Source organism: Chrysochloris asiatica, unplaced genomic scaffold, assembly GCF_000296735.1.
Source record: "Chrysochloris asiatica unplaced genomic scaffold, ChrAsi1.0 scaffold00012, whole genome shotgun sequence".
Lineage (NCBI taxonomy): Eukaryota > Metazoa > Chordata > Mammalia > Afrosoricida > Chrysochloridae > Chrysochloris > Chrysochloris asiatica.
The window spans coordinates 32,746,819-32,773,234 of record NW_006408530.1 but is presented as its reverse complement, the minus strand read 5'-3'; the positions used below and the strand labels follow the sequence as shown (position 1 = coordinate 32,773,234).

Here is a 26,416-nt window from a genome sequence, read left to right as displayed (position 1 = left end):
CAGGATTGGACATTGTTTCATTCTGCTGTGCATGGGGTCACTATGAGTCGGTTCCAACTCGATGGCACCTGACAACAACAACAACGGTCATTAGCCCAGGACCCACTAGAAATTTAGGAATTTCTGATGTGTCAAGTAGCAACTTTATTTTCTTAGTCTGTAACTCCCCATGACATACCCTAATTCTGGTATATAAATGAACTCAAGAGAAAGGGTCTAATTGGTTTAGACAGAAAGATAAAGCAATCTTGGGATTTTCATCAAGACATCACCAACATCCTTTACCCTTGGAGCAGAGCTGGCCTAGGCCAGGACGACCTACCCAAGGAAGAGGTGATGTGTCAGGAGGCGCTGGACTCCCAGGCACACTTAGTTGAGTGTGGTGAAAGCCATCACAGATCCAACAAAAGTCCAGCCATGCCTTTAATTCAAGTGCTTTGTTCAACAGTAGACAGCAGACAGGCCCCTTCCAACCTCACACAATTACACTACAAGTGCTGCATCCACAAAGTCTGGCAGTTGTGGTGAGAGCTCTCTAAGAAAGGTTGCTCCAGGATCAAGAAAAGGGGCCACTGGGCTGCAGGTAATGAAGTTACTGTGGCTGTCAGCCTGCTTTCCAAATTCTAAAGCTGGTCTGTCTGGTGGTGTTGTGGAATAAAGCACTGGACTGTAAGGTCGGCTTGAACCACAAGGTCAGTGATTCAAACTACCAGCTGCTCCTTGGAAATCCTATACAGGGTCAACATGATTCAAAACCGACTCAACAGCACTTAAGAACAACGACAACAAGGCTGGTCTGGGCTGGAGCCTCCAGATTTATCTGGTTAGCTCTGTTATCAGAATCCCTCAGGGTAATGTTCAAGAATGCCTCTGCCCCTCATATGTAGAAACTGTCTCCATGACTTATCATCTTAACATCTACTTAGGGAACCAGAGAGGCATGCAATTACAGGCTACTGAGATCCTCATCCAATTCCCCAGGAAACCGTGGCTTCTGCTTCCCACCTATCACTCCACCTGGTCTGTGAAAATGGATCCCCATTTGATCAGGTTGACCTTACATTCTCACGCACACTTAGAATGCATGCTTAGAATGTAACCCTGTCTCTCTACCCACCTTCTTCTCCTTTTTTATCAAAAACACCGAAACCCAAAACCAAACCAGACACCATCAATTCCAACTCACGGTGACTGCATGCATGTCAGGGGGAATGTGTCTCCATAGTGCTTCCAGAAGGCGATCTAACAGTCTTCTAACCTTTCCATTAGTAGCTGATGACATTGGTGCCATGCAGGGACACCCCCCCCCCAAAGTAAAAAACAGAGTGGTAATGTGGATCAATGAACTGGACAGCAAGCTCAGTTTAAACCTCAAGGTTGGCGGTTCAAACTCACTAGCCACTCCTTGGAAACTGTACATAGGATCACTATAAGTCAGAATCGACTCGACAGCACTTACAACAACACATACAGTGATGATCTCTTGTTTGTTGAACCTCCTTTAGTGGCACTACATTTTCCCTTCCTACAGATTATTTGATTTCAATGGGAGGGCATGACTCACATCATTCTATGACCAAAGCTAGGGATTCACAGACGAGCACAATTCAATTTGAGGCAAAGAGACTCTGCCCCAATATTTTTGCTAAAAATACTGGGAAAGGTGGTATCTCTCTAAGAGGAAATTGATGAGCTGTTAGGATAACAACCTGCAAGGAACAATAGCAAAAAGGCTACCTCAGATTGAAGCCACACAGAGGAAGACAAATTAAAGATAAGACACAGGTCAGACCCCTACTGATAGTGAACCTCTGAAATCAATTCTACCAGAAATCTATCCCTCTACTTTTCTCTGTTAGCATAGTGGTTACGAATTGGGCTGTTATCCTCAGGGTCAGCAGTTCGAAACTACCAGCCATTCCGCGGGAGAAAGATGAGGCTTTCTGCTCCTGTAAAGATTTACAGCCTCAGAAACCCTGTACAGGGTTGCTATGAGTCAGAACCGACTCCACAGCACATAACAACAACAATTTTCCAAATACGTAAGCCAATGCTGTGGTTGTTAGTTGACTTCACATAGGTCCCCAGTTCATGACAACCCCATACAAATGAAAGGAAATGGTGCCCAGTCCTGTGCCATCCCTATGATATCAGATGAGGATTCGACTGTCGTGATCCATAGGACTTCATGCATGATTATTTTAAGTAGACCACCAGGTCTTTATTCCTAGTCTCTCTTAGTCTGGAAGCTCTGCTGAAACCTGTTCAACATCATAGCAACACTCAGGCCTGCACTAACAATTGGGTGGTGGCTGCGACAACGTGCACTTGTCAGGAAATCAAAACTAGGAGTCCCATATGGAAGGGGAGAAGCCTGCCACTGATTCCCCCACTGCCCCCATATGTGAACCGATAATTTCCTGCAACCTACTTAAAGCCATTCTAAGTTGAATTTGTACCACTTACAGCCAAATGTATCTTAATACCATACACCTTGACCCAGTAATATTACATCAAAGAGTCTCCTTTAATGTTCAAAATATGGAAAAAAAAAACTACTTTATACATACAACGTTTCACAGTAGGATCACATGGTTTATGATAGCAAAACACTGTGTGCAATCCGAATGTCTGTTGGTAGGGGAATGATTAATTCAGTACGGTCCAGTCAAAGAATGGGTTAAGTATTTAAGAAGGAGCCCTGTTGGCACAGTGATTAAGATCTTGCCTACTAATTGAAAGGTTGATGGTTCAAACTCGACCACTCCATGGAAGAAACTGGTGATGTGCCTTTATAAAGCCTAGGAAACATTGTGCAGCAATCCTACTCTCTTCTATAGGATTACTATGAGTCAGAACAGCAACAAGGTGAGTCACTCAAGAATGCTTACATAGAGTACTATTGGTTAGTGCTTATATCAGCATGCGAGATAGAATAACAACAACAATAATAAACAAATGGATGGTAAACTGGCTACTAGGTTCCATGAATGAACAAGCCTGGGTCAGGGGGATTGGGAGCTCTAGCTAGTGCAGATGAAAATTGAATGTGGACATCAGAAGAGACTTCATTGAGAACATGGCATTCATTAGAGGTGGGGGGGTTATTAGAGAAAGAACTTTGGCACTGAGGGAGAAGAGGCGGTAAAGCTGGAGATCCTTTTGGCTGACGCAAAAGAGAACAAGAGGAGAGTTACATGACATTCTAATTGCCCCTATTGCTTTAAGAAAACAGTTTGGTAGAAATAAAGGCAGGATACAAGTTGATATATATAATATGACTAATTTTACAGTATGATTGCAAAGCCATTTGAACTGCAAGGTCAGCGGTTCAAGCTCACCAGCTGCTCCTCGGAAACTCTATACAGGGTTGCTATGGGTTGGAATAGACTCGACGGCACTTAACAACAACAACAACAACAACACTATGTTTTAAAATTCACTAAAAACAACTAGAGTCTCTACAACCCTGAGACCAGAAAAACTATTACTGCAGACTGCTCAGAAAAGGATCACATTCAAATGTCCTGGCTAGAGTGAGAGGGAAATGTGGGGCACAATTCAAAAATTGATACAGACGCCAGGCTTACTGGTCAGATAGAGGCTGCAACAACCCCAGAAACTGTGGTTCCTATTAACTACCATGGCTCAATTTTCACACAAATAATAGAGAGGCCTATAAGGTGAACAAGGTACACACTCTTTAGAATCCTCAACCATTTGAGATCAAAAGGTCAACATTTGCCCCAGGATAAAGTTCAGAAGGCAGGAAAGATTAAAGAAAAAAGACGGATAGAAACAGGAAATTCAGGGAGGAAATGGGATAAGTGATGCTACCTCATGGGAAACAAAATGTAAATGAGTTTTTGAATGAAAAACTAATTTGCTCTGCAAACATGCACTCAATTCACACACATACACAACACATAAGAAAAGTAAAATAAATAAATAAATATCCTGGAAAAAATTATCCCAAATAATAATTGTGGTTAATTTTTAGGAGGTTGGAATGTTTGTTTGAGGGTATTTCTTTCCTTTTTTGGCATTATCCACATTTTCTACAAAGATCCTATATATCCATTGAAATCAGAAAAAGGGATCAATTTTATTCCTTGTTGGAATAATAAAATTTGGGGGCAGGGAGAAAAGTATCCAACTCATGAAAATACAATTAAAGGCATATGAAAGAGCACTGGAAAAGAGAGGCACTGGCCACAGCTAAAATAGCCTGCACAGGTCTGATTGGACTCCCTGTTTCTGTTTTGTAGAGTTCGTGTTCCATGACCACACATTTGACAAAGATAACTTACACTGCACCATTCTGAGATGGCCCATCCTGACTGTTACAGGAACCATCTCCAGAATACAGGAAGATGAGACTAAATTTGAGTGCCCCAGTCAATAGAAATTCTTGATAAATGAGTCTTACAAGAACATGTTTAATGGGAACCAACCAGAGGTAGTCCCTATACTCTTCCCAACTCCGTACAAAGACCTGCAGATTTGAGTAAAAAAGACGTACACTCACGCTCCCTCTTCAGAACGCCATTTTGAACTTACATTCTGGCACTTCTCACTTTGCCAATCTCTGAATCTGAATAAAACTCTTATTTTATAGAAACTCTGTTTGGCTTTTCACGGAACTAGAACAGAAGGATAGAAGATAGATTTAGAGACACATTTAAGAGCAGGCTGCACTGCACACCCAAAAATGCTTGTGGTTAACAGAATGGCATACTACCACACATGTGTTTACTACATTGAAGTCTTTGAAATCCAGCTTCCTAGACTAAATCACCTAAATGAGAAGGGTGCTGCTAAGGAGTCCTGGTGTGGCGCTGTGAGTTAATGTGCCAGACTGCAAAGCCGTTTGAACTGCAAGGTTGGCGTTCAAGCTCAGCTGCTCCTTGGAAACCCTATACAAGGTCACTATGGGTCGGAATCGACTCAACGGCACTTAACAACAACAACAAGGATCCAGAGAGTTCACAGTAGGTTGGAAGACAGCCAGGGTATGGCAGTCCTGGTGTAAGGGGCCTCCTGCCTCCCAGGTTTTTACTTGTCCTGTGCTCCACTTTCATTTGCATGTCAAGGGGAAATAACAGCTACTTTCTTAGAAGCACACACACAACAGAAATCTTAAGTAAATATTTACTCAGGTCTGGTTACAGACCAGACCTTCTTTAGCTAAGCCACACTCTCACCAGGCCAGAAAGGACGTCAGCTGGAAACTCAAATTCAAACAGAAAGACAGCTGGAAAATGGACTGGACCCAGGCAAACCATTGTTAGAGCAAGGTCAAATGCAAATCACACAGCTGAATAAGCAGGCTTGGAGGGCGAATGGTAGAAGGTGCAGACAAAGCGCCTTGGAAATGTGCAGAGAGGTGAGGGTGCCAGAGAGGCAATGGAGGATCCTTGCAGAGGTCCCCTCAACAACATCAAACAAAGAACGCTATTTCCATTGCATGCTCGATTTATAGGAACAATGAGGGCCCATCTGTCATTCTCTCCAACTCAGGCAATAATTATCTTGAGCCTTAGCACTCTTTAGCAATACCCCAGGCCCCATAACACCTCTGAGTTGCTAAATTATGTGACCAGCAAAGCTCCCTTAATAAATCAATCCCACTTTAATTAGACCGCCTCTGAAACTCAGATGCCTGGCAACAACCTCGCCAACAGCCATGTAACTGGTCCAAAGATGAGAACCCATCTTTCCACCATCCACACTTCAGTCGGAGCTTCTAGGGCTTGCTGAGATATGGACAGCAGAAGAGACAGAAGTAAGAAGGGTCAAACTCACTTCAACAGACACTGTCCCACTCAAACGCAAGATGATGATGGCCTAGGAAATCGAGAACAGGATGTTGAACTTTCCTCGAACTACTAAGTGGCAAGGGGTAAAAGCAGTTTGGAAAACGAGCAATAGCACCATTGCTTAGCCCTGTCTGTTATGCTGCTCATCTTCAGTGGTAGCACAGTGAATTAACTGTGAATTTACTAGAGAGGCCAGCCATAAGAAAGTTCTTTCTTTCTTTCTTTTTGTCTTTGCTATTCTAGACCAGAATCTGCAAAGGGCTGCTGCCTCAGTATTGGCTTCCAACATTTTAAAATCAGGAGACAGCAACATTAAAAAATTTTAACACTAAAAAAATAAATAAATAAATGCATCAACAAAATCCTGGATTGCTGGCTTCGCTAGTAAAATGGGGACAATCTGCTCGGCATCTCCTTGGCTCTCCCTTCCTCTTGCATCCACTGGAGCCATGTGGGGCCAGCCTTGCAGCATCATTTCCTCCCAAAGTCAGCCTGACCACCATGAGCATCAAGCTGACCCCCACAGAACTGGATAGTGGAATCTCAATCTAACTCATGATCAACTTGAAGGAAAGAACCAAGATTTTCAGCTTCACATCTGTAATGCATTGCAAAATATCTGTACCATAAATCAGGGTCTCAGAGCCTAATATCATTCTTTGAGAGTGCTTGTCTTCCAGACAACCCTGAGTCATTAATTAACCACAGGCAGGCTGTTTCTTGTGGAGAACTCACGTATCTCAGAGTAGAATTATACTCCAACTCCGTAAGATTTTCAGTGGCTGATTTTTCAGAAGCAGATTGGTGGTGGTGGTGGTGGGGTGGTTCCTAAGGCATGTCTGGGTGGACTTGAACCTCTAGCCCTTCAGTTAGTGGCCTCGTGTATTAACGGCACCACTCAGGGACTCCAAGGACAGGAATGATAGTAGGTGTCTCTCTCTCTCTCTCTCACAGATCAAAGGACATGGTCACGTACAAAAATCAATCAATCAATAAAATGACTGTACAGTCACCTCCCCAACACATACCCACAAGAATCTGTGTAACCCACCGCAAAAGTAGACTTGAATAGGTTAGAAAATAATGCCCTCAAGCTACTGAGCTACTGTTGTGGGGGATTCTTATTGCTGGCTTCTCTAGTAAAACGGGGACAAGTGCTATGGAGTTGCTTCCAACTCACAGCGACGCAGTATAGGGTTTCCGAGGCTGTAAATCTTCACAGGAGCAGAAAGCATCATCTATCTTCTAAGATGCAGCTAGTGGGCTTGAACACCGACCTTGTGGTTCACAGTCCACTGCATATCCTACAGAGCCACTGCAATTTCCATGTGGTAGTGTCCTGGGCCATTTTGTTGTTGTCATGTGCCTTCAAGTTGGTTCCCACTCATAGTGACCCATGCACAATGGAATGAAACACTGCCTGGTCCTACACACGCAATTAAATGGCACAGCTGTTAAGAGCCTAATGGGATAGCAACTTTGGGGTGAGCTGCAGCACCCTCTCCTGAAGCCATGCCCCATATTCCATGGACCAGAGGAGCAAGAGAAAAGAATCCAAAGAAGACAACTACTGGCACAAGAATCCGGCAGTTGGAAAATTGATGACACTGGCAAGGAGAGGAATAAGGCTTCATTGTCCATCATGCAGCCTTTTCTTGCTCACAAGGTAAAGATGCGTGTCAAAGGATCATTAAAAAGACAGGGCAAAAAATAACCAAAATGAATGTCAGAAGAGACTGAAAATCATGCTCTTGAATGTAGAGCAGCTAAAGCAAAAAAAACAAAAAACAAAAAACAAAAAAAAAGATGAAGTAAAAAAGCTGAACAGACGATTTCAAAGGGCAACTTGAGAAGACAAACAGAATATTATAATGAAATGTGCAAAGATCTGGAATTAGGTAAGCAAAAGGGAAAAACGCATTTGGCATTTCTCAAACTGAAAGAACTGGAGGAAAAAAAAAAAAAAAACAATCAAACACCAAAAGAAAATGCAAGGATTACACATAGTCATTGTAGTGAAAATAACTGGTTTATATTCAGCCATTTTAAAAGGTAGCATATGATCAAAGACCAGTGGTACTGAATGAAGAAGTCCAAGATACTCTGAAGGCACTGGTGAAACACAATCTCCAGGAATTAACCAAATACCGATTGAGACGGTTCAACAAACAGAAGCAACATAGACAGGGATGTGTCAGAAAATCAAGATGGATTCGGAAGAGGAGGAATATCATTGCTGATGTCAGATGGATCTTAGCTGAAAGCAGTAAATACCAGAAAGATATTTATTTACCTTTGTTTGATTGACTATGCAAAGGCATTCAACTATGCAGATCAGAACAAATTATGGATAACAATGCAAAAAATGGAACTATTTAATTATGCTCATAGGGAACCTGTGCACAGTCTAAGAGACAGTTGTTTGAACAGAAGAAAGAAGCCTACATAGTTTAAAATCAGGAGAGTTGTGTGTCCATGCTGTATCCTCTCACTACATTTATTCAATCTGTATGCTGGGCAAGAAGCTGGATTTTATGAAGAAGAACACAACATCAGGATGGAGAAAGAGTTGTTAATCACCTTTGATCTGCAGATATACAATCTCACTTGCTGAAAGTGAAGAGGGTTTGAAGCACTTACTGATGAAGATAAAAGACTACAGTTTTCAATATGGATTACACCTCAACATGAAGAAAGCAAAAATCCTCATGACTGGTCCAATAAACAACATCATGATAAACAGAGCAAAGATTAATGCTGTCAAGGATTTCATCTTATTTGGATCCATAATTAATGCCCATTGAAGCTGCAGTCAAGAAATCAAAAGATCTCTTCACAGTGCCAAGAAGCAAAGATGTTACTTTGAGGACTAAGGTCTGTCTGACCTCAGTTATACTTTAAATCATGTCTTATACATGCAGGGAGCACGGTGGCTTTGTAGGATAAGTACTGGACTGCAAACCACAAGATCGGTGGTGCAAGCCCACCAATCATTCCATGAGAGAAAGATGAGGCTTTCTGCTCTCACAAAGATTTATAGCCTCAGAAATTCTATACAGGGTTGCTATGAGTCAGAACCTATTTGACAGCACTTAGCAACAACAATTCCAGAGCACCTAACAACGACAACAACAACACCAGGTCTCCACGTGCCTGTATCATCTCCTTTGTTACTGACTGAGAACCTACCTGTTTTATTTTTTATAGGATGCCATCAAATTGAAAGCAGAATATTTACAGAAAAAGCTTACTCAATAAGCATGGATCACTTCACGGGTATTGACTAATATATTTTGGGGTGCTCAGATCTATTATGTTTCAATTAAGTATGGATGACTTTCATTTCTTTATAACCTACACAGAAGTAAAAGAAGATTAAGGAAAGAAACCTTAAATCCGGTTTCTAAACCAACAAATAAATGTATTAGACTTGTGAGAGATCCAAAGTGAGGCAAACACAACTGAAAAGAAAAGAAAGACATTATCAGATGCATCATCCAACCAATACAACTTAAAAAGAGAGGCCTGAAGAATCAGTTACTAAGAACAAATATGGAAGCTCTTACCTGTAAATGTTCAGTTACCGACACCCCACAATAAAGACCCATAGCGAAGGTAGATACCTCGATATAAATATCTTAGGCTGAGTGCTAACAGAATCTTATAGATGGAGATCTGTGTTGCTGGTCACATGAACCAGGACAATCTTCCAGTAACATTGAGCTATAAATCAAAGCTGAATCAGGGCTGATGCTCCAAAAGAAAATAAAAATAAGGAGTCATGGTTTTTCTTGGCCCTGTGACAATATTTCTTCCCTGAGAGGATGAGCTTTATTTTCTCTCAATGTTGATAAATGACCCATAACTAGGTATACCAAATCCAGTGCTGTTGAGTTAATTCTGACTCACAGTGACCTTACATAGGGTTTCTGAGGCTGTAAATCTTAGGGAAGCAAGAAACCCTCACCTTTCTTTGGAGGTTTTAAACTGCTGACTTTGTGGTTAACAGTCCAATGTTTATCCTGCAGTGCCAACATTCAATTTACCAACCGTAACTAGGTATTTGTTGTTGTTAAGTGCCATTGAGTCATTTTCAATTCATAGCAACCCTGTACAGGGTTTTCTAGGTTGTAAATCTTTATAGTATCAGAAAGTCTCATGTTTCTCCCACAGAGCAGCTGGTAGGCTTGAAACACTGGCTTGAAACACAGTCTAGTGCTTATCCTACAGAGCCAAGGCACCCCCATAACTAGGTACGTTGTTGTTAAATGCTGTCAAGTCGGTTCCTACTCATAGCAATCCTGTATCAGGTTTCTAAGGAGCAGCTGGTGGGTTTGAACAGCTGACACTGTGCTTCACAGTCCAATGTTAATCCTACAGCACCACACCAGGAGTCTATAACTAGGTATTGTTGTTGTTGTTAAGTGTTGTTGAGTTGGTTCCGACCCATAACAGCCTTGTATACGGTTTCCAAGGAGCGACTGGTGAGCTTGAACTGCAGACCTTATGGCTCAAAGTAACTTTTTTTTTCCAAGAGTCTAGCGTAAGGTACAGAATGCAGGTCACATTTAATAGTTTATGAACACAACTGTCATAATAAAAAATAATAAAGAAAAGTACAATGATGGTAGCTATTATCGGGTAGAAAACCTTATAAAAACTGTAATCTAAACAATTTCTGAAGTGTTGACCCACAGATCTATGTAATCTGAAGATTCTCCATTGATTTCTTTTATAATCCATCTCTACTGTCATATTATAATTCATATTCATGCTCCCACATGGGAAGTGGTGGGGGAGTATATGTAGGAATACAATTTATTGTCTGCTTCTCCACTCAGAAGTAACCCTGTATCTGTCCAGTCCACACCCAGAACTTTGTCTTCATGAGAAGCCAGATCGTAGAGAGAAGCTTTACAACTTCTTGTAACCCACAGTTTGACAAAGTTATCTAAAGAACCTGAGATTAGTTGCTGTTCATGAGTAGGAGACCACTTTATTGATGTGACCCAGACAGTATATGATGTTAGGGACAGTAACACCAAAGATCCATCTTTCGTTCAGGAATCCCACAGTCTGATATGCCTATCTGTGCTCCCAGATACTAAACGTTTACAAAGTGATGAGTAGGAGATACAATTAAAAACTTTATTTCCAGTCAAAGTTAACTTAAGACTGCCAGTTTCAACATCCCACACTTTATTTGTGTGGGTCCCAAGATGCATTGCAAACTTCTTCAGCATCTGACCATAGAACTGAAGAAATTGCTTCCTTGTGGCCAGAGAGGGTCACGATGGGAGTCCTTGTTAGTCCCAACTGCTCTGTTTTCTGTTTCTTTCTGGGTCGGTTTATGGATTCCTCCATTTCGTCTTCTTCATCTGTAGGGACTGTAGACCAGATCTTTAGCATCTTATCCCAGGAGTTGCTGCAAAATTTAGTTCCTGTGCTATCCACAGCTATAGAATCCACACTCCCAGCACGGCCTCTGCAGCAGTGCAAGGCTTTCATTTTGTTTCTCTCTATATGCCGGTCCCATAGGAGAACAGTTTGATCCATAAAAGCACTCAGTAGTAGGCAAGACAAACTATCTTTTTTCACCCAGGCCACATCTTTTACAACATCTGTATGTCCGACGATTGTCATTACTGACTTTCCATCCAAGGACCAGATTTGAGAAGTCTTATTGTAAGAGCCAGTTAAAATCCATTCCTCTGCCCCTGTAACTGAACTGATCCAGTCATCGTGAAACATGCATTGCTCGGTAGAGGTGCAGTGTACTTCACATATTCTAGTTCCACGATCTCTTCTGATGAGATGTTTTCCAGGTCCATATGTTTGACCAAGGGCATTCGTAGAAAATGGCCCTTGACAAGGAAATCAAAGTCCACATGTTTGTGGAACTCATTTTTGGCCTCTAGCAATTTGTTAATGATGTTACTAAGGTTAACAATTTCCGAATCTGCAGGGATTGAAAAAGGAACATCAGCTACCGCATACTTCTTGTTGTCAGTGTAGAAGCGTGCCTGGAGCTGAGCCATGGCCATGGTAAGACGAAAAGACGTATACACAAGATGCCAACAGAAACGTCTGGGCAGTGCTGATCTAGTCAACTGGTACTACAAGAAGAGGCGACTCAAAATTAGACGGCACAGGAAATCAAGAAGCTGCAGTCTAGATCCTCCTCAGAAAGCCATACCACGAGGCCGCTCTCCCATAATGGCCCAGCCCACAAACATCAAGTGCCTATTCCTAGATTTAGGGATCATCGATCAGTAAAGCCTAGTTTTAAAGGTGGCGTGTCCCTTTCATCGCTACAATTTCTTTCAATATATTCAGGTCTGTGGTTGATTAGGAAGGCATTAAAAAGTCCCGCCTCGAATCTGTCTGTGTTTTGTTTTGAATTTTTAACAGATTGTCCTAACACACGACACCTCAAACAGGACATCAAAGCGACTTTGCATCCAGCACATTAACCCACAGCACCACAGGAGGACAATAAATTGAATGTTTACAAACTCTCTGCTTTTGGCCCATCTTCCTCAGGTTCTTCAAAATGAGTTCCACAGACAAAGCAGGCTTAAGCCATTAGTGGCCACTCCAAGCCTCCCATTTCATCCCCAACTCATTTCAAACACTTTCTCACCTCTCTTAAGAACAAGATTTTGTCAAAAATAAAGCTTGCTGATGCTGTATGCCATAGAGTTGGTTCCGAATTCTAGAGACCCTGCATTTTAAAGGATTTCTGAGCTACCAGGGCTCCTTAAAAATGTTGTTATTGTTAAGTGCCATCAAGTCGGTTCTGGTTCATAGTGTGAACATGCGTGACTGTATAGGGTTTCTGAAGCTATAAATCTTTACTAAAGCAGAAAGTCTCAGCTTTCTCCCAAGGAGCGGTGACTGGGCTTGAACCACCAATCTTGTAGTCCACAGTCCAGAGACTATCCTACAGAGCCACAAGACTCACCTCCTTAAAAAGAATGCTTATTATTCCCATCTCCTCGGTGCACAGGGTTGACAGTGATGGGCAACTTGGACACTGCAGACCCAAAATGGAGGGGCTACAAAGACACAAAGTGACTGGCTTACAAGCTTTCAAGAGGAAACCTAGCTCCAGAGGGTGAGGGGTAAAGTAGAATCTCCACAGAGTGGTCTCCAACCTGTCTGATCGGGGCTGGTGAAAGGAGATGGGGATAAGACTCTTGTGGTTCAACAGTGAATAATTGCTATCAGGACTGATTGTGAGTGTTGCAAATGTAAAGGTAGACATTTTTTAACAAAAGGAGAGGAGTAACTAATCTTACAGTCCAGGAGCAGAGGACCCTGGGACCATCAAAGGAGAAGAGCGGCGTGTGGGACCCTACCCAGAGAAGTAGCAATGCCAGAGATGGAGGCAGAGACGATGACCTGGAGAGAGAGAGTGCCTGGGGACTCTGGACTCTGGTGGGAAGAGAGCCTGTGTGCTGGTGGCCAGAAAGCAGGCTTGCAGGGTGAACCCCTTAGCTGTCTGATGATGCATGCAGGGAATTGTAATCATTGTAATGAAATGAAATTAGATAGAATGAATGTAAAGCTAATGTTTTCCCATGTAAACTATCACATAATTCACAATAAAAATTTAAAAAACATAAATAAATAATGCTTACTAAATATTTACGTAAATACTGTAGCCGTTCTTTAGAAGTAGGACTAGTGTTCCACTCCCAGTCTCTAGTCAAGAATACAATTATTGCCCATCACACCCAGAGACTTCCGACAACTACCACCCACCAATGGAGACCCACAACATTTAGTTTTGTGTCGTGGTGTGGCACTGTGGGATAAAACACTGGACTGCAATATCAGTTTGAGCCATAAGGTCTATGGTTCAAACTCACCAACTGCTCCATTTTCAGAGACAGAGATAAATGATGGGACAAAAGAACTTTTTTTTCTTCCTGAAAGTTAAGGGCTAAGGACCTTTCTGTGGAAATCCAAAGCTACCACACGGGGTGAACTGGCCTGGAAATGATGCTGTCATCAAGGAAAGAAGGAAGGGAGAGAAACAAAATTCTGACATCACCTGAGCCCATGGATCCAGGCAGCTACATTCTATAGCACACTCTCATTTAATTTGTTTCAGCTAATGCCAAGGTTTCCTGCCCCTTGTAGCTGGCACACTTGTGGCTGCTACACCATACCTATGACTCATTCCATTAGAGCCCTGAGTCTAACATTGCTGCTGCCGTTAGGCTACCCTCACCTCCAAGATGAATGAGGAATGGACTCACACACTAGGATTTCTTCAGCCAACAAGCTCCCTTTTAAAAAGCACTTATAATCAACTTCACAACATCGAAGGACACACTGGTATGCAAAATACAATGTCCTTAGTCACAGAGGACTAGAGCAGATAGTGAAGTGTCCAAGTGATATGAAGTGAGGGGAGACGCATAAGAATGCCCATACTTGCAGATAGTACCCATCTGACCTGGTTTCAATGACTGGATGATCAGAACTTACCTAGAAGAAGAAATAAGAGGGGGAAAAAAAAGTGTAATCCGTTACAATTTGATGACCTTGACATATAGTTATAGATGTAATAGCTTAAAAGAGGGAACGAATCTTTACACAAGGATTATTCCCACCCCCTGTGTGCACAGGGTTGACAGGGATAGGCAACTTAGACATTGGCTACCCAAAATGGGGTGGGGGTGGGGGGCTACAAAGGCACAAAGTGACTGGCTTACAAGTTTTCAAGAGGGAGTCTAGTACCAAAAGGTATTGGGGAAGCTAGAATCTCCAGAGTGGTTTCCAACCTGTCTAGACAGGACTGGTGAAAGGAGATGGGGATAAGACTGTAGTGGTTCAACAGTGAATACTTACTATCAGGACTGATTGTAAATGTTGCAAATGTAAAAGCAGACATTTTGTAACAAAAGGAGGGGATTGGTTGACTTTGCAGTCCAGGAACAGAGAACCCTGGGACCATCAAGGGAGAAGAGCGGAGTGCAGGACCCTATTCAGAGAAGCAGCGATACCAGAGATGGAAGAAGAGGCTGGGGACTCTAGACTCAAGGAGGGAGGACAGCTGTGTGCTGGCAGCCAGGGGCTGGTGTGCACGGTATATATACACACTTTGGTTGTTTGAATGGTTGTATATTCCTGAATGCTTTGGTGTACATCCAAAACAAACAACAAAACCAGAGAGATTGGAAGCAAATGCTGTTGAATGATGATGCATGGAGGGAATTGTAATCATTTCAGTGAAACGAAATACGATAGAATGAATGTAAAGCTGATGCTCTCCCATGTAAACTATCACTCAATTTACAATAAAACTTAAAAAAAAAAAAAAAAAAAACATGCTTCCATACAGAACAATCAATAGGGTTGGCTTTAATAAACTAATTTATTTTTTCACACCGTTAATGTTGCTGTTGTTAAGTGCCATCAAGTTGATTCCGGTTCATTGGAACCCTGTATAGGGTTTCCAAGGAGCAGCTGGTAAGCTTGAACCACCGACCTTGCGATTCAAGCCAACCTTGCAGTCTAGCACATTAACCTACAGCACCACACCAGGACTCTTTCTTACAGGGTAGGCGGTTAGGAGTCCTACTTTTCCAGGCTCTAGGAAAAGATTTTCTGGTGGACTTTTCCCAGCTCTCATCCTGGGTTCCTTGGGGGTCTTCACGTGGCACGGCATCAGTCTTCCTCCATCTGTTTGCTTGCTTCTGTGTCTAGTCTGCTCCTTTTAGATCTGAAAAGTGTTTAGTTTAAGACACTCCTTACACGGATATGGCCTTCTTTACAAAACAAAGAAAATCCTATTCTGAATGGACTAGCATTCACAGGTACAATCCACATCACACAGCTAATAGGATAATGGGTGAAATGGCAGTGCTGAGTTACTCTGTCACATTCTATTGATCTTTATTCACTTATGTTCATGAAAAGCACACATCTACAGGCCAACTAGGCCATGGTCTGAGCACAGAACTGGGTGATTCCTGGAAGCTCATCTCGCCACCCTCTACACCATGACCTTTTTCTTACTACCAAGTTAAAGGAAAAGCCTGGGGTATTGAAATAATTTTAACTCAGGAAAAGGAATCCAAAGAATTGTACCTATAATTACAGATCCTCAGAGAGTTTTGGGGACCTATTTAGGGTTTCCAAGCCTATACCCTGGTATGTCGCTGTGGATTAATGCGCTAGACATGAGGTTGGTTTGAACCACAAGGTCGGTAGTTCAAACTCACCAGCTGTTCCTTGAGTTGAAAGTGACCCGATACCACGATACCACTTAACAACAACAGCAACAAGCCTCTACTCAGGGAGCGCGGTGACTCTATAGGATAAGCACTGGCCTGAGATCCACAAGGTCAGCGGTTCGAGCCCACCAGCTGCTCTGCTGAAGAAAGATGAGACTTTCGGCTCCTGCAAAGATTTACAGCCTCTGAAACTCTAGACAGGCTTGGTAATTCACAAGGAAGACTCGCAGATATGACATACTAGTGTGAAATGGTACAACACCAAATCAGCAAAGAGAAACTTCATGGAGTGAAGTCCGGAGGGAACCAGGTACAAGTTTCCCAGAGCCCTCTTCCAATGGAGTCTCACAAGCTGTACTTAACAACTCCAGCAATGAGTTGTGACCACTTGTGTGAAATGCTGTCAGCCAGGAAAACTCACTAGAGACTCTGTGTCCAGGGTTTTTACTGGGGCTGGTCAAGTAGGTACCCTGTGCCCATTAGCATCAAAATTCCAGACTCCTGAATGAAGGCAGATACAAACTACAGCACTTGCACACACAGTTTAGGCACAATGAGCTACTCTTATCAGTTGGGGAAATTTTATTAGTATTGTTGTTGTTGTTAAGTACCGTGGAGTCGGTTCTGACTCATAGTGACCCTGCACAGGGTTTCTGAGGAGCTCTGGTAGCGTAGTGGTTATGAATCGGGCTGCGAACCTTAAGGTCAGAGGTTCAAAACTATCAGCCGCTCCGCGGGAGAAAGATGAGGCTTTCTACTCCCATAAAGATTTATACCCTCAGAAACCTTGTACAGGGTCGCTATGGGTCGGAACCGACTCAACGGCACTTAACAACAACAACAACAAATCTTTATTAGTATAGAGTCCTGTTTAACAGCCAAGTTTCCAAAGAACCACCAAAGGCCAGTCTTGCATTCAGGTCTTTCTAAAGACAGAGGTCTCAGGCCTGCTATGAATCTCTTTCTGCTCAGAACCCCAGGGTTAATTCCTCACATGAGCCCAGGAACTGAGCCCTGAGAAGCGAGATGATCTGTCAAAGATCACATGGCAAAGTTAGAACTAGCCCCAAGTCTCCAAATTGGCAGACAGAGGAAGAGATATTCACCCCTACCCTCAAGGGTGGCTTCATTTTGCTCAGCTCAACCATCAACACTCAGTGAAGCAGCAGTCAAGAAATCACATGGCATATTGGATTGGGCAAATCTGCTGCACAAAACCTCTTTAAAGTGTTCAAGAGCAAAGGTGTCAGTTTGAGGACTAAGGTACACCGGGTGCAAGCTATGGTGTTTTCAATAAATTCATATGCATTTGGAAAGTTGGACAGTGAATAAAGAAGACTGTAGAAGAATTGATGCATTTGAGTTATGGTGTTGGGAGAGGCTTAAGGTACCATGGACTGCCAAAAGAACAAACCAATTTGTGTGGGAGGAAGTACAGCCAGAATGCTCCTTGGATGCCTGTCATACATAAGACATATTATCAGGACCAGTTCCTGGAGAAGGACATCATGCTTGGTAAAGTGGAGGGTCAGCGGAAAAGAGGAAGATTCCCAACTGGTACAGTGGCAGCAGCAATGGGCTCAAGCATAGCAACAATTGTGAGGTTTGCACAGGACCAGGCAGTGTTTCATTCTGTTGTGCACTGAGTCACTATGAGTCAGTACTGACTTTATGGCATCTAACAACAATCCTCAGGCATCAAGCATGGTGCATACATCTACCAAAGATGTCAGTCCACCTAACTCCAAGCACATGCAAAGACAGCTGTGATTTTCAACCCACCAATTCTCCATGACAACATTAATTACATCCATTGCTTGACAGTTTCACTGATGGAATAAATACAATTTTTAATATCCTATCACTATCTTTCTGCTTGGGAAAAAACACCTCTCCAACTAAATTTCATTATGTTTCCAAATTCCAAGGTCATCATCACTTTAATTAAAATCAGACATTTTCATTTAAAGCTAGAGGGCTCCATAGAGATGGTCTGTAGAGCCCAACATCTTTATTTAACAGAAAAAGCACTGCAGTCCGAAGAGAGAAGCAATCTGTGGGCCCCATCATCAGCTGGCCTAAAAGCCAAGGCCAGATCCCGGTGCTCTGACTTTGACACATCCTCTGTCCTACCATCCCAGCCTGTCAGAGCTCAGGCCTTCTGCTTATTATAGACCAGTAAGTGCTTAATGATCGCAAATGAATTCCTCCTCATGACCTGTGTAAGGAAGCCTAAGTACTACTGCAAAGAGCTGATATCCCCCAAATTAGCTAATAGAGATGGTGACTGCCTAGAGGAGACTTCAGATGACATCTAGATGCTATTGATACATATTCCCTTTTAAATACAAGCAGTTCCCCAGAAGTACATCCCAGTTTGCAATCTGCAAAAACCCAACTTGCCCAAGACTTCCAGGTCCCAAAGCCAAAGCCAACTGAACTGGCCACCATGGAACACCTCCACAGCCTGGTTAGCTCCTGAGCAGGCTGTGTGTACAGAGCCCACGTAGCAGGGATCCAGGCTTCCCAGCACGTTGATATCAGAACACATAGAGAGCCACCAACACACCTGCACACAGACATTTCTCTGCATGATGGGCTCTCATTGTGAGTAATACAGCACTGGAAAAACTCAAAGGATGAGAGGTCCTGGTGTGGTGCTGTAAGATAAGCGCTGGACTGCTAACCACAAAATTGGTGGTTCAAAGCCACCAGCTACTCCTTGGAAACCCTAGATAGGGTTGCTATGAGTCAGAACAAACTTGATGGGACATAACAGCAACAATAATGCAAAATATAGGTAAAATTTAAAAAAAACAACAACAACAAACCAACTGGTGGATAGAAGAGGCTCAGTCTAGAAAGTAATACTTAAGGTATAAATCAATGTTTCTCCACTGGGGACACTTCCCCTCACCCCTCTCCCGAGGGACACGTGCCAATTTCTAGAACCAGGGAGAGGGATTTGCACTAGTGGCATCTAGTTGGTAAAGGCCAGGGATATTGCTAAAGACCCTCCAGTACCCAGAACACTCCCCACAACAAAGAATTATCCACCTTAAAATGTCAGCTTGAGGACTAAGATGTGCTTGACCCAAGAAGCCATGGTATTTTCAATCACCTTATATTCAATAGACAAGGAAGAAGACAGACCAAAGAAGGATTAATGCTTGTGAACTATAACTTTGTCTTAATAAGTATAACTTTGTCTTGATGAAGAATATTAAAGACTACTAGAAAAATGTACAAATCTGTCTTAGAAGAAGTACAGCTAGAATGTGCCTTAGAAATGAAGATGGCAAGACCTTTGGAGCCGTTATCAGAAAGGACCAGTCCCTGGAGAAGGACATCATGCTTGGTAAAGTAGAGGGTCAGAGAAAAAGAGGAAGCCTTCCAGTGAGATGGGTTGACACAGTGGCTTCAATTAAGAGCTCAAGCATTGCAATGATGGTGAGATGGTGTGGAACTGGGCAGTTCTGTCGGAAGGAGGTTCTCTGTGAGTCAAAACCTACTCACTGCACCTAGCAACAATAACAGCAGCAAAATGTCAGTAGCATTGATGGAGAAAATCTGATCTAAGCAATGAAGACCAAGCAATAGTTCTTGATCGTATATGGAAACATTGATTCTCAGAGTTCTCTGCTTTCGCATTAATCACAATGATATACGACGGAGTCCTGGTGTGGTGCTGTGGGTTAATGTGCCAGACTGCAAAGCCGTTTGAACTGCAAGGTCGACAGTTCAAGCTCATCAGCTGCTCCTCAAAAACCCTATACAGGGTCGCTATGGGAGGGAATCAACTCGATGGCACTTAACAACAACAATATACAAAAATGAGAAAATCAAATTGAAAACAAACCTCAATTAACCAAAAGGTTCTGGTTCCCATAAATTTTAGATAAAGGTTTTAGTTTGTTTTTTTGACTGCCTTAGGCTTTGGGGAGTCCTGGTGTAGCATTACAGATTCATGCGCTGGACTGCAAGGTCCATTTGAATCGCAAGATCGGTGGTTCAAGCTCATCAGCTGTTCCTCAGAAACCCTAAAAAGGGTCGCTATGAGTTGGAACTGACTCAGTGGCACTGAACAACAATAAACAAGGCTTTGGGTTGTTTCATTCAGCAAACTTAAAATGCCTGTTGTTGATAATTGCGGTTGAGTTGGTTCCAACTCATAGCAACCCTGTATAGGAATTCCAAGAATCAGCTGGTGGGTTTGAACCACTGACACTGTGGCTAGCAGTTCACTGCTTATCCTACAGGGCCACCAGAACACCCAGTAGCTGTAATTTGGCTATTATACCTAAGAAACCAGTAGTAACTCTGCATCTATTACTAAAACCCAGGGAGTGAGGGACCCTCAGGGTGAAATTCAAGATTTTCCCAAGCATCTGTCATCTATTATTTGGGCTCTGTTCCAGTGCCTCTGGCTACCACTCAGCAGTTTGTATTTTTAATTACTTTTCTAAGAGTTTACAGTAAATTTTAAGAAACCACTCTGAAAACATTTATAAATTCAGAGAGCCACGAGGGGTAAGAAATAAAGCTCATATCAGTAACCAGTGAAGAGTAAATCCTGATCACTTAGGAGAAGGAGCAGATGAATATTCAGTAAGAATAAATAAAACCTGACAATTGTATACTTATAGAGAAAAAGAAAGACAAAAGCAAGCATTAAGACAGCAAAACAGAACCAGGGCACAGACTATCCCAAACATCTGAGAAGGTGAATTCAAACGTCACCTTCTCCAAAATTCTTTAGTACTTGTCAGGGCCTTTTGGTGTTCTTCAAATTTGTACCAAGAAAACACCCATTTGGACTAAGAAATTAACTGAAGATGAAATGGGAGTGTTAACTCATCAACAAGATCCACTTTGTTTATAGGCTTCCAAGCTGCAAGAAGGGAACAGATCACAGAACAGTTTACTCATAAACCCATTCCACCAAGTGGATTCTGATCTTCAATGATCCTATACTACATCCTGGTATGTCACTGTGGGTTAATGCACTGGACTACAAAATCGGTTTGAAGTGCAAGGTCCGCAGTTCAAATGCATCAGGTTCTCTGGGTTGGAGCCCACTCAAAGGCATTTAACAACAACAACATAGTAGAACGGCCCCATGAGATTTACAAGGCTGTAAATGTTTCCCAGAACTGTTTCCTCCCATGGAAACACTGACAGGTTGAAAGCACAGATGTTTCAGTTAGCAGGTAAGCGTTTAACCACTGCACAACTAGGGCTCCTTGCAAGGTAGCTTGTTGTTAAGTGCCATGGAGTCGGTTCCAACTCACAGTGACCCTGTACAGGGATTCCCAGGAGCAGCTGGTTGACTTGCACTGCCGACCTTGTGGTTCATAGTCCAGTGCTGGTCCTATAGCGTCACACCAGGAGTCTTTGTTGTTGTAAAGTACCGTAGAGTCAGTTCTGACTCATTGTGACCCAGTACAGGGTTTCCAAGGCTGTAAATTTTTAAGGGAGCAGAAAGCCTCATCTTTCTTGTGCTGACCTTGAGATTAGCAGCCCGATTCATAACCAATATGCTACCAGAGCTTCTTAGCAGGCTGTAAAGCCCCATGCCTCTCACCCCATACATCTGCACAGACTGTGCACCCAAGAACCCCCAGCTGAAAGCCAAGCCATTTGCCAGACTGAACACAAAGACTAGACCAGCTGCCATTGCATCACCTCCAACTCACCGCAGAGTAGAATGTACTCCATAGGGTTTTCAATGACTGGGTTTTTAGAATTCTGAGGCACCTCTGGGCAGACTTGAATGGCAATCTTCTGGTTAAGAGCTTAGTGTATTAACCATTTGTACTACCATGACAGTCACAGCCAGCCCAGACACATGGGGTTCCAGGAAAAAAGGAGGAGACTGTGCAGAGACCTGGAGCTGCACAACTGGAGGCCAGCTGAGGGGAAGGAAGGGAAAACTCAGCATATATTTGGCCCTGTTGGATTTTTCTTCAGAGCAGGTGTGAGGGGAAGAGTTATAAGGAAGGGGATCTTCTTAAAGCACAAGTACCGATAGCCGAGGAGAACTTTATAAAGATGCTCGGTCTGGATTTTTCATCCATTCACTGGGTCCTGGGAAGCAGTTGTGGAAGCAAATCCTCTGACCCCAGGCCATTGGCCCCTCTGTTCAAAATCGAGCAGGGGCTGAGAAGAGAGTGTGCTGCGTTGTCAGACCACACCCTGGTCATGCTCACACACTTTCTGTGTGTGCAGGGCACAGGCCCAGCGATGAACAAAACCATCTTTACCCCCAGGTCCTGGTTGATGCGGGACACAAACACACGTGCAGCATTCTCAGGCTTTTCCTGACCTCCATGTCATCTCCCTCGTCACATTCCTGGAAGAAACATTTCCACTGTCACACAGAGCAATCGCCCCTCCTCCATGAAGTCATCACACTGCTGTTGTTGTTGTTGTTAAGTGCCTTCGAGTCGGTTCCGACCCATAGCGACCCTGTACAGGGTTTCCAAGGCTGTAAATCTTTACGGGAGCAGAAAGCCTCATCTTTCTCCCGCGGAACGGCTGATAGTTTCGAACTGCTGGCCTTAAGGTTCGCAGCCCGATTTGTAACCACTACGCTACCAGAGCTCCTACTGCTACGGTGGTGCAAAAGGCCCACAGATTTCATAGAGGAGCCTAGTTCCATTTTAAGACAGGTGGAATTTCAATAGGTGAGTGAGAAAGAGTGACCTTTTTCTCAAGGCTGAGAGAACATCCTAAGTGAAAGCAATGGGGCTTTTTGGTGTTGCTGTGATGCTGGAAGTTATACCTTATTTCACAAACCAATGTTTCAGTGGAGCTTCCAGACTCAGACTGGAAAGTTTCAGTGATCTATTTCCAAAAACTAGCCAATGAAAACACAGCAGTCTATGGATCACAGCAAATATGAACCTCCTAGGTTGGAAGAAACCCACGATACATAGTGGCCACAGGAGTGAACTTGAGCATACCAGTAAACATGAAGATGGTACAAGATCAGACAATCTTCTTCTTATACATGGATTTACCATCAAAGCCCACTCAACAACAACTAACCAATTTTGGAGAGGCAAGTATCCAAGTCTCCAAGCAAGTAGGACTGGCCTACAGGAGACTCACAAGGGCCCTAAGGAAGGAGATAATTTTCTGGGAAGAGCAGGATGAGGAAGGACCACAGGGAATATATCTGTCTGTGTTAAGAGGTGGGCAAAGACTCAGTGGAAGAAGCTAAAGGATCCATGGGAGTGCGCCATGAGAATCTGCATGTAGAAGGTTTTACCAGCCACTTGACTCATCTGCAGGGGAAGGGGACCCACAGAAGAGTAGAAGAGGATTTGAAAATTCTTGACACTTTAGGGAGAAAAACACAAAGGACTTAACATGGAAATTATGACCTGCCAGTGAAATTCCACAAAGTGGTTTCAGTCCTTCTCAATAAGCTTTAAATTGGGAAAAGAAAAATGTCATGATTTGGGAAAGCTGCACCCCCCCAACCAACACCCCCCCAACACCCCCCCACCCCCGTTGTAACTGTTTAATTGACCAAGGTCTAATTTTAGCTTGCAAAATAAGCTCCCCTGACATAAAAGGGCACCCATTGGGTGGCAGTAATAATGTTAACCTTGAAGAAAATGGCCCAGCAGGTCTCTTTACCACTTGGACAGAAAGCCTCTAAGAGGTCCAGGTTTCTTTTTACAGAGAGAAAGGTCTCCTTCACAAAGGAGAACCAGCAGGAGAGGAAGATAATGGTCTGGCATTCCCGGAGCCTCTGTTTACAAAGCTGATGATTTTAGGGCCAGCAGGCTCCCACCTTTCTCAAAGCCTAATGCATCTGCAAATATTTTCAAATTTCACACCAACCTTGCTCCTTGCAAACAGGCCCAGCTTCATTGGTTAGATGCACAAGGTTTCTTTCCTTCCCCTTTATCAATGATATCTGGGGGTGACATGTCTGGACAACCCTTTTACCCCTCAAATTATCATTAAACAAAGGAACAATTGACTCCCTCCTGACATGCTGCACAGTCAAGTCTTTGGAAATCTTGTAAATACTTTTCTCTATGCATTATCACATCCCATCCAAACTATTGTTTGCGTGTTCTGATTCCTCTTCTTTGAGACTGGAAGTGCCCCAAAGCTAGTGACTGCCTTAGTCCTAATGGTAAGCCCTTCCCCAAGCCCCACTCCACTGTTAAACTAAGAGACAGCCACAAAACAGACACCTACCTGGTGTGGCACTGTAGGATAAGCGGTTCAAACTCACCAGCAGCTCCTTGGAAACATTATACAGGATCATATGAGTCGGAACCGACTCAGCGGCACTTCACAACAGCAAATAGGTTATTTCCTCTGCTTAATGAAGATAGCCACTCTTTCTTGAGTATTCATTATGAGATCTGATTGACAGTAGGGAGACACGGATGCTGTGATCAGGAGCCATCAAGTAAGCCCTGACACATGTAATGCCATGAGCAACAGAAGAAAATGCTGTCCAGTCTTATATCATCCTCATAATAGGCTGAAGACAGGACCACTGTGATCCATAGATTTTGCATTGGTTAATTTTCAGTAGATCTCCAGGTCTTTACTCCTGCTCTGTCTTAGTATGAAAGTTCTGCTGAAATCTGCTCAGCAACACATTGTTGTTAAGTGTTGTAGAGTTATTTCCAACTCATAGTGACCCTGTATAGGTTTCCAAGGAGCGACTGGTGAGTTTGAACTGCCGACCTGTGGTTCAAACCGACCTTGTGGTCGAGTATCCTACAGAAGGATGGTAGTTGCATGTGAGATGTGTTGGCAGGGAATGGAACCTGTCTCCCACAAGGAAGGCAAGAATTCTACCACTTATGCGAGAGAAAGATGATATATGACGGCGCTTCCAAAAGAATGTGAAAACATTCCATTCTCTTTTCATTTAATTTTTCATCAATTCTTAGAAGTCACCTCATACATGCAGACCATTATACACACTCACATATACACATTCTCAAAGACACATATGGCAAAGATTCACCTTCAAGTCCTCTTGGGAGCCAAAATCTGTACTCTTTCTCTCCGAGACAAGTTATCTCTCTTTTGGATAGTACCGTTCCTTTCCTTAACAACCCTCTGAATCAGCCAGGGTCCCAGAACAGAATAGAATTCGCCCTTGATGTCTCAAATGAAGACTTTAATTGACTGTACGTTGCAGGGTTAAGAAAGCAGAACTGAGATGGCGAGGTACCTGGAGCCCACAACAGTTCCAAGTCTGGGGCTGGGGGGACACAGAGAGGAGACAGGCCCCCGAGTCCAGCCTGTGAGAGGTGCTGTCAGCAAAAGAAGTCACTACAGAGGCAAGAAACAGAAAAGAACAGTTACAGCTTCTAGTCTTCCACCCTCCAGTCTCCTGTCCCTGACTTCTGGAGACAGGCCACAGCCACAACAGCTAAGGTGGGCATTTCCCCAGCTCTCCCCCACCTGCCACCACCATGCGCCTCCATGCCCTAAGAACATTTACTTCCATCACAGATAAGAAGTATGGCCAATGGATTCTTTAAACTTTCCACTTCTCCTAGTCTTGGTTATATGGTTATACTGTCATTGTTAAGTGCCGTCGAGTCAGTTCTGACTCATAGTGACCCTGTACAGGTTTCCGAAGAGCAGTTGGTGGGTTTGAAGCACAGACTTTGTGGTTTGCAGTCCAGTGCTATCCTACAGCACCACACCAGGAGTCCATGGTTATACTGTTGTTGTTGTTAAGTGCCGTCGAGTCGGTTCCGACCCATAGCGACCCTGTACAGGGTTTCCGAGGCTGTAAACCTTTACGGGAGCAGAAAGTCTCATCTTTCTCCAGTGGAGCAGCTGATAGTTTCGAACTGCTGACCTTGCGGTTCACAGCCGGATTCCTAACCACTACACTACCAGAGCTCCTTGGCTATTTAAAAGTGAGAGAAAGAGAAGGGTGGCTTCAGATGAGATATGCAATACTCTGGCAGACTTTTTTTTATATTTTATATTTTAAAAGTCTTAATCACAGGACTTAGCCAGAAAAAAAAAAAAAAAATCCACAGCTAGGCTGGTCACACTCATATTCTGAATCCGTCTCCTTTCAAAGCCATGAATCTTTCACAAAGCCAAACAAGAGAGCCCAGACAGACCCACCTAAGAAAACAGCAAGACATCTATTCACATTCATGCTGCCTCTGTGCGGCTATTGCCCTTTCAAAACCAGAATTGTAAAGGTGACCCTTATATCAGCCAATTATATTTCCATCTGATTACACCTGTGAATAATGAAACAGTGTCGTGGGGTGGCACTGTAGGATAAACACCTGAGTGCTAACTACAAGGTTTGTGGTTCAAACTCACCAGTCA

At 43.2% G+C, this 26,416-nt stretch overlaps 1 protein-coding gene and 1 pseudogene across 1 annotated transcript in view; both read right to left on the bottom strand.

The window, feature by feature from the left end:
- TMEM163 (transmembrane protein 163) overlaps positions 1-26,416 on the bottom strand; it is a 295,491-nt gene that overhangs the window by 117,332 nt on the left and 151,743 nt on the right. The window lies entirely within an intron of this gene.
- On the bottom strand, positions 10,589-11,857 carry LOC102831920 (annotated as a pseudogene).